Source organism: Myotis lucifugus, unplaced genomic scaffold (genome assembly GCF_000147115.1).
Source record: "Myotis lucifugus unplaced genomic scaffold, Myoluc2.0 scaffold_0, whole genome shotgun sequence".
NCBI classification, from domain to species: Eukaryota; Metazoa; Chordata; class Mammalia; order Chiroptera; family Vespertilionidae; genus Myotis; species Myotis lucifugus.
Window position 1 is genome coordinate 40,195,975 of NW_005871048.1, and position 10,423 is coordinate 40,206,397.

Sequence of the window (10,423 nt, forward strand, 5' to 3'; positions counted from 1 at the left end):
GGCTCTGAACACAAACAGCCCATAAGCTAGTAGGTTCCTCACTCATCAAAGTTGACACAAAGGGAGGAAGAAGGAATTAGAGGCAGACTCTATCTCATAGACTATTAATATGTAAGTATGTACCCCCCCTCCTCCCACCCATAGCTGGAAATAACTTTGATTAGGATGATTCAGTGTGACTTCTGTAGGATTTAGATTTTTCTAATCTGAAATATAAAACCTATGATAGTCAAAAGTATTGCCTATGATTCTGGAGATGACAAGAATTTGACCAGAATTTATAAATGATTTAATGATTAGAAAATACATCCTATCAAGACTAAGGAGTTAATATTATTTGAATTTATATTATTTGATCTGGAGGGGGGAAAGGAATACCTTTAAAATGGTGTTCAAATATAAGAAAAAATTGTTGACCAGCTGTTCTCAATTTCATCTGAAAAGAAAAAAAATTGAATTTAAGTAGCAGCATGGGGAATATAAGGCATTTTCTGACACTGTGGATCTGTGGTTCTCAAATGTTAGTGTGTACAAAACCCCAGGAGCTTGTTTAAAATGCAGGTTGCTGGCCTCTACACTTAGCAGTTCTGACTTAGTAAATCTGGGGTGAAGGCTAAGAAACTGCATTTTAAAAAATCCACACCTGCCCTACCTGGTTTGGCTCAGTGGATAGAGCATCAGCCTGCGTACTGAAGGGTCCCAGGTTCAATTCCAGTCAAGGACATGTACCTTGGTTGCGGGCACATCCCCAGTAGGGGGTATGCAGGAGGCAGCTGATCGATGTTTCTAACCCTCTATCCCTCTCCCTTCCTCTCTATAAAAAATCAATAAAATATATTTTAAAAAAATCCGCACCTGAGGATATGTTATTGGGTTGTTTTTTTTTAGAGAGAGAGAGAGGAAGGGGGACAGAGGGGAGAGAAAGAGAAACATCAATTGGTTGTCTCCTGTTCTTGCCCCAACGGAGGGGGATTGAACCCTCAACCTTTTTGGTATACGGAACAACGCTCCAACCAACTGAGCCACCTGGCCATGGCTAAGAGTCTGCATTTTTAATCAGTCCCCCTGAAGCTGAATTGGGACAAAGTGGTCCTTAGATCACACTTTGAGGACCAATGGGGTAGATGACCAAATGGAAAAGATTCTTAGGGGATCCACTGAGCTTTCCTTTCACTTTCTAAAGACATTTAAAGAATTTATTTCATTTAAATACAGAAGAGATTATCATTTGTTTAGGGGGATATAGTAGGTCGAATAGTGTCCTCCGAAAACCCATGTCCTTCCAAATAGGCTAGCACTTGGATCTTGGACGTCTAGCCTCCAGAACCAGAACTGTGAGAAAAAATGTCTGCTGTTTAAGCCACCCAGTTTATTATGTTTTGTTTTCACAGCCAGGCAGATTAATATAACTGGTCCTTTTAAGAAGAGAAGAGACAGGAAGGAGGCCATGTGGCAATGGAGGTGGAGATTGGAGTGATGCATTTACAAGCCAAGGAGTGGCAAGGCTTGCCAGCAACTACCAGAAGCTGGGAAGAGGCCAGGGAGGCCTCCAGCAGAGCCTTCAGAGGAAGCACAGCCCAGCCAACACCCTGTAAGACATGTTAAGCCTAACAGTTAAGGGAAGGCCCCCTTTTTTGGTAGTTGCTTTGTAATGGATAATTATATGAATAGATGTCAATTCTCAATACTGAAGGTTCTTATGTTTTGTGGTTGGCACTTTAGTGCACCTAACATCTGAAAAGACATTGATTTGCTAGCATTTAACTTGCCATCTCCTCCTTCCCAGAGAGGTGCGACATTACGGTGTAACATGATAGAGAAGGGCAAAGAGCTTGGGTTGCTGCTGGCATATGAGTTCTTTCCGTTAATAAAACACTCAGTTGAGTCATTTTCTCTGGTCACTTTTCCATTGTAAAAAAAACTTAAATCAAAGAGCATGACTGCTTTTATTGGCAAAACAGTAGATAAATCAGGGATATAAAAATTCAAGAAGAAGGATTCAGGACAAGCACTACACAGAGTGGACTCGCTGGGTGAAAGGTTTATTCTGTCAATTTCCCTCTTGAGACACTTAGGTTTAAGGAAATGTTTGCACTACTCTAGAGCAAAAGTTGGCTGTGTGTTTTTCTTTTGTGTTTAGGCCACTCTGAAAGTAATTCCTCTGGGCACAATTATCTAACATATGGTGATTTAGAAAAAGCCCAAAGCAAAGGTCATCTGGATGTTTTAGAAAGGAAAGAGTAAAATCTGTCTTGGAGAATAAAACAAAATCAGGAAGGGCTGAGGTACAACTATGTTCAAAGGAACATGAAAAGTAAAAGTGAGAGAGACTTCAAGCAAAAAAAAATGCAACTCAAGTGCTTTGTTTTTGCTCTTTTTTTTGGTTTGATTTTTGCATGAGGACTTTGCATGAGGAGATGAAAAAAGGCCTTGATATCAGAGAAGATTGGTGCTGGGTGCATAGCAACCCAAGTTCTTTGCCCTTTTCTATCATGTTACACCCTAACGTAGCACCTCTCTGGGAAGTAGGAGATTGCAAGTTAAATGTTAGTAAGTCTATCAGCAGTGGGCCGCTGCCTAAGGCTTCCAAAAGGGCGCCAGACCCAGAGGAAACTAGCGCAGGGACATTCTCATTAAAGTGGAAAGTCCTCCCTCACTCCGATGCTCTGTATCTTCACGCTGACATGGCTGTCAGCAACCGTATTTTCAGTGGATGCTGGATGAAGTGAGGTATCTGAAAGAGTGGATTTTTAATTTTCTTTAAAGATTGGAACAAAAGAGCTGCTTTTAACCATGGTGCCCCAACCAACTCCTCACAACTTTCTGTTGACAAACAATATCTATGGAAATAAAAATGTCAGCTTGTGACTCTTCCCAGAGGTTGTCAACTGGAATTCGGTCAGGCCAGAATAGGCAAAGGAATTCCCCAAACACATTTCCCCCCACAATGAGAAACATCCTACTTCAAAACCCCTGAGGGTAAATCAGAGGTGAATAGGTAGACCAGAAGCCATCATCTGATCCACAGAAAAAAAGATGTCTGAAGTAACCAAATCAGCTATCTGTCTGATACAATGCTTACCCACTGTGATTTGAGGAGGTGGCAGGGATTTTACTGGAAAAGCAGAGACAAATGTGCAGAAAATATGGCACAAGCTCTTTTATAAAAGAAACATTCGGATTTGCTTAAGTGTCTGGTGAGGGTGTGGAAGGGTGAGGCATCAGATATTTTCCATGTGCAGGTCAAGTACAGAGGAGGGAGGTGTGGAAATGCAAGAAAACAAACTTAAGATGTTTGTCTTGGCAAGATTTTTACATCATAACATCTTGGAGCTGAAAGACCCTCTATTCCTCCACTCACATTTTATAGCTGAGGAAACTGAGGTCTTAGGAGACTGAATTATCTGAGGTCACTTGGCCAGTTGGAAACAGAACCAGATCACTAACCTCGAGATGCAGGCTTCTTTCCCAAAGCACGCAGCCCGGGGAAGCTCTGAGTGTGCAGAGGTGCTGGGGAGAGGCCGGGGTCTCGGTTCAACACTGAGGCGCAGCAGCATTAGCTCCTGGTGCCTTGGTGGCCCAAAGGCATCTCTGGAGCTGCATTTTTAAGTTTGCTTGGATTTTGAATGCTACATAGCTACAGAGAACTCATTCAAAGCACCTTTCTCATCTCGATCCACACCATGACCACAATGGCACACAACAACGGGGAAAAAAAAAGAGAGGGGTGATGGCCCCGAGTCGTTCTGAAAGTCTGAGTCGCCATACCAGAGAAATAATGGCAGCCGCAATGGTGCTAAAGGAGGTCCAGACCCACTTTCTCTGAAGAGTTCTGTTTCTGACAGCTGGAGTTCTAGACCTCAGAAACCCCCAGCCCCTTAATCTGACCATGTTTAGATGAACAGCTCAGGGGGTGTGATTATTAATAAGTCATGGTTTCTAAATCACTTTAAAAGTCTAGAATGAAAGATGTTTTACAAACATACAGGGGGGGGCAATGTAGGTATACAGTTATGAGTACATAAAACAGAGTTTACCCCCTGGCAACGGGCAAGGAGACACCTGATTGGTGGTGTTGCTCTTATATCAATCAGGGGCAAAGCAGATGTACAGTCCTTTGTTCATCCTAGCCTCATGCCTGTGTTGGTGGCCAGAGCTGTTTCATGCCTGAGGCACATTAAAAAAAATGAAAGAGTTTATTTTTGTATTATTATTTGTTCTTGTATTATCTATTCTTCCATGTAAGAAATACATAATGAAGCACCTGATATAATCACGTATGTGTGGATCAGCTTCTCCAAGGCAGCTGTCACAGAGCAGGTCGCTGTGAAATGAGTCTGGGAGGACCAATGAATGCCCTCCCACTAACACAGTGTTACAATAACAGGAGCAATTGCTGTTTATCCAAGGGTTGGTTTAGAAATGAAACTAATGGTGCCAGTGATGAAAGTACTATGGCCTCTGGACCTGGCAGATATACAGACTTTTAAAACAGCGCCTGGTTCTCAGGAAGAATTCACTGCATGGGGCAGTTTACCATCTATTCTGTCAGGATTTTCAAACCTGTGCAAGTTGCTTTTGAAATGTTCCTTAAAACATACAAAATTTAGCTAAACCTCCATTCACTGTTACATTTGCATGAATATAATAGCAACTTATCATAATCATGTACACTCCAAATTACTGCAGGTTATATTAGGAATTTAATTGACTCCACAATGAGACCTTGAGCCAGCCAGGCCCATACTCACCAGCAGTCCACTCCTGTTACTTGGGCTCACTTCCAAAAGCAAACCACCTACATGCAAACCCATGTCTGGATCCTGTATTATGTCCCCCAGTCTGGATTTGTCGGATGTTTTTCTAATCCCTGGATCAGAGTTATAGTATTAGGTGAAGAACAAGAGGAGCAGTTCCCTGTTTATCAGACCATGTCAGGGGGCACCTGATATCTGCATGACATCATGGGTGAAGTTAGACAAGAAGAAGAATTTTATTTTATTTTTTTTAAAATATATTTTATTGATTTTTTACAGAGAGGAAGGGAGAGGGATAGAGAGTCAGAAACATCTATGAGAGAGAAACATCGACCAGCTGCCTCCTGCACACCCCCCACTGGGGATGTGCCTGCAACCAAGGTACATGCCCCTGACCAGAATCGAACCTGGGACCTTTCAGTCCGCAGGCCGACGCTCCATCCACTGAGCCAAACCGGTCAGGGCAAGAAGAAGAATTTTAATGGGGAGATTGCTTCGCAGGTGAAAGGCCCTGTGCACACGTGTGTTTTTGGACTAGAGAAAAGTCCAGGTAGGCTGACAGGTAGAGCATTTGCAAAGGAGTAGTGGGAGATAAGGCCAGTGTTGGTGTGGCGCTTTTAAGCTTTTAAAAGGTTTTGTAGAAACAGACTTTTTTAAAGCTTGGCTTGAAAGGTGATTGGGTAGATCTAGTCCCCACTAAAAAGCTCACAAAAGCTAGGCAGAGCGAAGCCACTTTTACTTCTGAATAACTGAAGCTCTTCCACATAGGTCTGGGAAAGTTTTCTTCTGTGTTGCTATTTTACCCTAGCGCTTACCCTGGTATATGTCCCTACAGGGGCTATCCCACTACAGTTCGAAGTGTGGAGGGTCTGCCATGTAGCTCCTACCAGCAAATGTTTATTAGTGCATTTCACGGGTCATCAAGCAAATAGGAGGGATTCAACTCTTTTGGCAACTGGAAGCTAACTAATTGGTCTTGGTTGACCCAGGTACAGATTGAGAGGAGAATGAGAAAGATCAGAGGAATTTCTCTTACCTTCTTTACCAATGAACTCTGGGACTTGCCCTTTACTGTGTCAGAAAGGGAGCCCCAGTTGGCTAATTGGAAAGTTCCCTTTTCCCACCTTGTTAGATTTAACATTCACTTGTTATTTCACAAACATATATCATATACCCACCATGAGTCTGGATTTGTTAGGCAACAGGAATGTAAGATTAATAATATCAAGGTGGCTTCTTGCTTTTAAGAAGTTCACGGGCATGGAAGAGTCAGAAAAAAAGAAATTAAGAGGAGAGTGGGCTTCATAGAAAAGGTGCTGCTGGAGCTGAGTCTTGTAGGACAGCAAGGAACTTTAATGGTGGAAAACAACATACAAAATCGCGGAGGAGAGAAGCAGCACTGCACGTCAGGGGAAGTGGGAGCCATTTGGTATTGCTGGAGCATGACAGAGGTTGTTGGGAGCAGTGGGAGGTGGAGCAAACACAACTCCTGCTCCAGCCTCCACCCGGAGCCTTACCTGGAAGTGGGGAGCACAGAGCTCCAAGAAGAAGTCCTCTAGCATTTTACCTGCTACGATGCCATTCTTTAGATAGCCAGACACTTGGACCTCAAGGGTTTTGCCTGACTTCCCATTAATGCAACTTGATCTTAGAAATGCATAGCTATAATGCCTAATCCCTTTAAATGTGTTGAAAGCATAACAGCATTTGGTCTGTGATCAGCAACAGATTCTCTTGCAACTAATTTTTACGCAGCTCAAGATTGAGTGGAAACATCCCACTGTGCTTAATGCAGTGTTCCTGTAAAACTGCAGGTTTTTTTGGGGGAAAGACTATCTGTTGATCTTTGATATTCACTTGTTCACAGAACTTTGTCATTATACCATGTCACATGGCTCCCTTATAGTTTCCAAAGCCATTAAATGCTAAAGAAAACAGGATTTTTCCAGCTCTGATCTCATTATATGTACAAATTCCAAGAGCAGCCTCCCAGAAAATAAAAGTTTTTATACAACAGAGTGGATGTGTTCATGAAAGATATATTGTTTATTTTCTTGGCACAGAGTTAACTCTAAAATAAGATTACTTAATTGAAGAAAACATTTCCTGACATGCTGAGAAGCAATATTTGAACCAAATCTCCTCTCTCTTAGATGAAGTCTAGGATGGATGTGTTCTAGGCTATTTAATCCATGTGAATCTCAAACAAAATCATTTTAACTACTGAGGCATTTTGTTGGTAAGGCAAAATGTAACTCAATACTGTAGGCAACAGCTTGTAATCAATTATGATTTTTAGTTGGGAAAGTTCCTGGCGTTTGTTGTTACAGTAGTAGTTTATTTATTTATTTATTGGCACACAAAAAAATCTTAAATCTGGAAGCATTCAATTCAATTTTTTATTGTACTAGGCTGCTCCTGACTTTATTTTGCAGGGTAACTCAGCTCATTTTTAATGGTTCTTTTATGCTGTTTTTAGGACTTTGAGGTCTGCATCATAGTATATAACATTATCTATTATCTGTTATTACCTATATTATATATAGTATAAGTTATATATTTTATAATATATAATATATAGTATAAAATAAATTATATATTTTAGTACATATAGTATAGTATATTATAGTATATTACAGTTTATTATAATACATTATTATAATATGTAATATAGCATTATTATATATTAATATTACCTATTATATATAGTAATAGTCACACTCTTCTATATATGTATGGTAGAAGCAGCTAGTTGTTCACCAAAATACCTTTACTCTTTCTTTTTTGGCACATGACTACCTCATTAGATCAGATTTCCTAGTCTTCCTAGAAGTTGTGTAAGGACATGTGATGAAGTTCTTACCTACAATATGTGGACGGAAGTGATGTTTGTCACTTGGAGGGCCTTATCTACACTAATAAAAGACAAAGATGCAAATTGACCATACCCTTACCATGCACACCAGCCAATCAGGAGTGAGTATGCAAATTAACCCAACAAAGACGGCAGGTTAATTTACATACACAGCGCCTTAGCCACCGGGGGGCGGGATGCTAGGCATCCTCGCCATGGCTATGATGCAGGCGTTCTGCACCGCCCCAGCTGCTCCGGGCCTCTGGGCAGCGTGGGAAGGCAGAAAAGGCAGCTCTGGCGAAGTGAAGGCGGTGCCAGCAGCCAGGGGAAGGAAGGCCCATTCTTGCACGAATCTTCGTGCATTGGGCCTCTAGTATGTTGAATAAGCCTCCTCTGTACCCTACTCTGTGTCTTCCTGCTGCTGGAATTTGGAAGTAGACCTTCAGCTTTGACCAGGTGGGTGAAGACAATGCCTTCAGACAATGGTACAATACAATGAAAGGAACTCGGGTTCCTGAATGTTCACGTGGAACAGAGCTGTGCTGCTCACCTGAATTGCTCACCTTTGGACTGTTACATGTGATGGAAACAAATCCCCCTATTCTTTAAGCCACCATATCAGGCAGGGTTCAATCAGAGAAGCAAACGCACAGGGAGATATATATGTGGTAAGGGATTTGTTACAGAGATTTCATCTTAAGCAATGTGTGGGAGGTGGTTAAGCAGTTTCTGTAAGGTTGTCTTGTGTCAGATGCTATAAATCTAAGTCCTCAGGGTAGGCAGCTGGAAAGGGAAGGTGAGTGCAAAGCAGGGTAGAGCAAGGATAAGGTGGAACCTACACGCATAAGCTGACAGTCTTAGCTGCTTCTGACCTTGATGGTATCAGTGTCTGCAGAAGAAGTTGACGTCCTTCATCATGGACTTAACACACACCTGGCCCAGGAGTCTGAGAAGCTGAAGGAATATCCAGGAGAGAGTGGTGCTGTTGCAGGCTTGGCCGCTGAGTCGCACCAGTAAGGTGAACCAGGAGATCAACAGCAATGGCGGCTGCTTCTTTTCTGCTTTCAGATCTCACACAACAATCTCTCTTGTGACACATCTAACTGCAAACATACAGGGAGGGAAACTCTGGGAAACAGAATTCAGTCTAGCCATGTCCACACGTTATGAAGCCACCACAGTCAACCCCTTGTCAACTTGCACTGTACACAGCTCCTTAAGCCATATTTTATCTCCAAATGAGAACCATAACTAAGTCGTGCTTCAGCCTGACATGATACAACCATCACAGATACAGTAAAAACACAGTAATTCCTCAGAAGAGGATTCAGAGTCCCCCCTTTTATGTTTTGGGTGATGTTAATTCTTCTAGCTGATTCAAAATCCCTGTAATTTAAGTATTGGAATATAAAGTTAACTACTATCTAACACATTTCAGGTTAGGTGATATGAGGATGAGGGAGGGGAAGAAAACAAACATGTTTGGTTAATATATATACAAATATATAAATATCAAAATAAGGAAGAAACACCCAAACTATTACAGTCCTCATTTATGCAATGGTCACATGGCTGTTGCTGGTATATATCATTGCCTTCTTTCACTACCCACTCCATTTCCCCTAAGCAAGCACTTCAGCTGGTCATGGTTCTGTGCCTGGGGAGGTGACTCAAACCTTCATTCTGAAGTGCCTTAGCAGTTCTGTTTGAATTGGGATGTTTTGGTTTTCCATCAACTTTAATCCTATGAAACAGAAACAGTAAGAGGTGACTATTTCTGCATTCCAAAATATGGTTCCTTAACCCTATGGTGTAGTAATCCCCATTTTCCCATGGTTATCAGAATCAATCACCTGAGCCAATATAATAACCCTCTTCTTTGCTTTTTGATTCACTGGTATAAGGAGCCAGTGAATCAAAGTGTTCAGGTGGCGGTCTCAGCTTCCAGTTCACTGGAATCATTGCTGAGTTCCTTTTGAAATTAAAACTCCTGAACTAGCAGAGCCCAATTTCAGGGATAGCTATAAAAAATGTTTCTTGTGAATTGCTAGGGCTAATAGTGAGATCTCCTTGTCACCAATTTTCCAATCATATTTCTTCCAAGTCCCTGGCCATCCAGTCAAACCATTAGCCATAGTCCATGAATCACCATAGATCATACCTCTGGTCATTTCTCCTTCCAGCTATAGGAGGTGGTGCAACTGAATTGCTGGCCTAGGACACCTAACTTTGGATATTTTCAAAAGATTCTACTACACTTCTGAGAAATTCTTAGCAAAAAATAGTTTTCAACTTATCTTTGGTTCATAAACACTGGTCTTTGAATACCATATCACTTACACAAGTGCTCTAACACAAAGCCCTGGTAGGCAGACACTCCATCAATGTTTGTGCAATGAATAGATAGTCCTGGCACTTGACCATGCTACTGCGGAGCCTGTTAGAAAGCAGCCAAAGTTTGGCATCAGCTTGGCAGCTGAAATTGCGTTACACATGAAAACTTACAGCCAAAAGTCTGATTTGACCACCTAATATGTACCCAGTTACTATTCCATAGTAAATTTTTATGCCAATTGTTAATTTTAAGGACACATGACATCAATTATTTAACATTCCATTTAATTTTTGTTCAGGTTAAGCCCATGTATGTTTCCGGGCCTGGAGTCATAACTACTGCCTCAGAAGTGCTCAAAGGAGAAAAAGGGAATTTATTGTTTCCTACTAATTATACATCTAGATTGCTGAAGCAATGTGCTCTTAAGCTCTAGGAGGTGACGGCCCATTTCTGACATTGATCTTGTTCAAACCTCTC

At 41.6% G+C, this 10,423-nt stretch overlaps 1 pseudogene; it reads left to right on the plus strand.

Moving 5' to 3' along the window:
- The first annotated feature begins 4,035 nt into the window (after nucleotides 1–4,035).
- Nucleotides 4,036–4,180, plus strand: LOC111825599 (annotated as a pseudogene).
- Nucleotides 4,181–10,423: the final 6,243 nt, after the last annotated feature.